General features: G+C 45.4%; 1 pseudogene; it reads right to left on the bottom strand.

The window, feature by feature from the left end:
• Positions 1–430: 430 nt before the first annotated feature.
• LOC129647773 (olfactory receptor 2AP1-like) lies at positions 431–1,366 on the bottom strand (annotated as a pseudogene).
• Between the last annotated feature and the right edge of the window lie 2,381 nt (positions 1,367–3,747).

Below are 3,747 nucleotides of genomic sequence, written 5' to 3'. Positions count from 1 at the left end.
TGAGGGAGACCTGGGTTCAATCTCTGGGTCAGAAAGATCCCCTGGAGAGAGGAATGGCTTACCCACCCCAGTATTCTTGCCTGCAGAATTCCACGGACACTCTGGTGGGCTACAGTCCATGGGCTTGCAGAGTTGGACATGACTGAGCAACTAACAATGCAAACATAAAGTGTCACTTGTATGAAGCAAGCCACATGGCTAAACCCAATGTCAGTGTGGGAGGGCACAACCAATGTAGGTGGCTACAGGGAAGCAAAGAGTATATACTAATCACTTGCAGTCTCTGACAGCTGGTCATCTTTGACACATGAACTATGTGTTGAAATACAGAGGTAGAGTGAATCTGAGAGTGGGTGTGGAGGAAGAAGCAACAGGAGTGAGTGAGCCTCGACTCCTTACACACCCTGGAAGGTGTAACCTTGTAGGGCTGCTATTTATTTTGGAGCCCAGTCATTTTTCTGACCAAGTCTTTTACTACTTGCTTCACTTGCTGGTTCCTGAGAGTATAGATGAAGGGGTTCAGGAGAGGGGCAATAACTGTGTTGATTAGAGACACTCCTTTGTTGAGATCAACCCCTTTGCCTGGAGAAGGCTTTACATACATGAAGAAGCAGGTGCCATAGCACATGGTGACCACAATGATGTGGGAGGAACAGGTGGAGAAAGCCTTTTTCCTCTCCTGGACAGAGGGGATCCGGATAATTGTCCGGATAATCTGGACATAGGACATAGAGATCAGCACCAGTGTGCTGAGCAGTGCCACCAAGGCCAGGGTAAAATCCACCATCTCCAGCACCTTTGGCCCACTGCAGACCACCTCCATTAGAGGTGTATAGTCACAGAAGAAGTGGTTGATGTGGGTGTCACAGAATGGAAGCTGACTGGTGAAGACAAGTGGGATGATGATGAGGGAGAATCCTGCCAGCCAGCAGCTGAGGATGAGCCGCATGCAGACTCTGCTGCTCATGAGGATGGGGTAGCGGAGCGGCCGGCAGATGGCGATGTACCGGTCATAGGCCATGGCTGTGAGGAGGAAGAACTCCGTGGCCCCCAGGAAGATGTGGAAAAAGTCCTGGGCAATGCAGCCGGCAAAGCTAAAAGTCTTCGTTCCCGTGGCAATGTTGAGCAGCATCTTGGGCACGATGACAGTCTGGAACCAAATTTCCAAGCAGGACAGATTCCGGAGGAAGAAGTACATAGGGGTCTGCAGGCGGGTGTCCAGCAAGGTCAGGCTGATGATGGCCAGGTTTCCAGAGACGGTCACGAGGTAGGCAAGCAGCAGGAGCAGGAAAACTGCCACCTGAAGCTCTTTGGTGTCTGTCAGGCCTTAGAGGAAGAACTCAGTCACCAAGGTCTGATTGGCCATTGTAGATTTCATGTCCTTTCCAGAACCGTGCAAGCCCGGGCAGATAGAGACATCAGACATTAGCAATCCAGGGCAGATAGAGATATCAGACATTCGCAATCTTGGGCAGATAGAAGCATCAGATAGGCCTCCCAATGGATCGAGGGAATAGAGCAGAAGCTTCTAGAGGCCCTTCCCTAGTCAAAAATGTCACCTTCTTTAGAATCCTGAAAGAATTATTGGATGTCAGTGATTGTCCTCTCTCACTCCCATCTTCCCTCCCTCTCTTCTTTCATTTCTTCCTTTTATTTCATCTGAGAAAGTCTATACAGAATCCTCTGCTAAGAACAGAAGAACTAAGATGCATTTAATCCCACTGATCACAGCTTCCTCTGTCCATCACCTCATCTGGCTCCAAAACAACTTGCAGAGTGATGCTGCATCACTTCCTATTTTCACACCTCTTGCTAGTTCTTCTTCTGGCTGACTCTATAGGTAGGGGGACCATACAGGTGAGAGCATTCTGGGAAACACAGTCCTCGGTTTAATGAAGATGATATAATAGTGAAACTGTGTACAAGCCTCTGTGTCCTTGTCTTCTAAAGTAAAATGCTGACTCAAGAGTTAATGACTGGGAAATGTGAAGATGTAGAAACAAAGAGTAGCTATTAGTCTGGGGAACTGGTAACAATTTAGACAATAATTCTGCCACAGAGCTGAATTTCCAAACTCACAGTTCCTTGAAAGGTATAGATAAAGGCCTGACACATTTTCCTGTTATTTTTACAGGAAGCAGACTCCCTCCAGGTGAAAACTGCTGACAACAAGCATAGACCCTAGACTGGTTGAAATTAGAAGGTTGATGATATGTAGAACTGCAACTTGAAGCTGGCCAATCCCAGAACTGTCCATGAGCTGATCATACCCTACTCCTTACTACCCTCTCCAGGGTGAGTCACACAGTCTTGAGGGCACTAGCCTACTGGCAAAGCAATAAAAGCTACTCTTTTTCTACTTCACCCAAGACTCTGTCTCCATGTTTCCATTTGGCATCAGTGAACAGAGGCTAAATTTGGTGAAATAGTTAATCATATCATGTCCATGCAAGAAACTCATTAAGTACTCTTTTGTAAAGTGGGAATAGTAACAGGATATTTGTGATGATGAAATGACATAATGCTTGTAAAGATTTTAACAGTGATTGCCACAGGGTGAATATTCAAAAAGCAATTATTATTATATTTATATATTAAATAGATAAGCAAATAAACAAAACAAGAATTCTTTGCTGTTCTCCCAGGCCTCTTTAGAATTGGCAAACACCTATTCATCCTTTAAGATCTAGCTTAAGACTTCTTTTTTTTTTAAGTTTTATTTATTTTTGTCCACACTGTGCTGAATGTGTATGTGGGATCCTAGTTCCTGGATCAAGGATGAAACCCATGTCCACCACAGTGGAACCTTGGAGTCCTAACCACTGGACCACTGGGAAATTCCCCTTAAGACCTCTTATTTGAAGCCTTCCCTGTAAGCCCTAGGCTGAATTCACTGCTTCCTTCCATTTCCCATAACTTATAGTCTGTGCCTGGTATGGCGCTTACCAGATGGCATGTGGTAGAGAATCCCCTGGCCACTGCAGGAGACACAGGAGATGTGGGTTTGATCCCTGGGTCAGGAAGATGCCCTGGAGGAGGAAATGGCAGCCCACTCTAGTATTCTTGTCTGGAAAATCCCATGGACAGGGGAGCCTGGCAGGCTGAAGTCCATGGGGTTGCAAAGAGTTGAACATGACTTAGTGACTGAGCACTTGCCTGGTATATTTCCATAGGGTCTGTTATAAAGGATAGAGCTTGTCTTCCTTGCAAGACAACAAACACCTGAGCTCAGGGACCTTTTTGTTCATCTGTGTATCTCATCACTTACCTTCCCTCTTTACTCAGTGTAGGTACGCATCTTCTCAGGTCTGTATTGGCAAAAAAACCTCCTACTTCCTTGCATATGTAGCATGCAGTTTTGTAATATGAGGCCATTTTCACTTACATTGAATCTTTATTAAAAATTGCTTGACATTGCATCTGGACATTAAAGATGGGGAAAGTCATCTTCGTTTTTCATCAGACCACTTTCTTCTCTCACCCAGGTTTATTGAGGTAGAATTGACAAACAAAATTGTAAGGTATTTAGACAGATTCCCTGATAGCTCAGCTGGTAAAGAATCTGCCTGCAATGTGGGAGACCTGGGTTTGATCCCTGGGTTGGGAAGATCCCCTGGAGAAGGAAATGGATACCCACTCCAGTATTCTGCCTGGAGAATTCCATGGACTGTATAGTCCATAGGGTTGCAAATAGTCAGACGCGACTGAGAAATTTTTAGTTTCACTTTCTGAAGTGTCCAAGGTGAT

This window comes from Bubalus kerabau, chromosome 1 (genome assembly GCF_029407905.1).
Source record: "Bubalus kerabau isolate K-KA32 ecotype Philippines breed swamp buffalo chromosome 1, PCC_UOA_SB_1v2, whole genome shotgun sequence".
NCBI lineage: Eukaryota > Metazoa > Chordata > Mammalia > Artiodactyla > Bovidae > Bubalus > Bubalus kerabau.
This window is presented reverse-complemented; position numbering and strand designations above follow the sequence as displayed.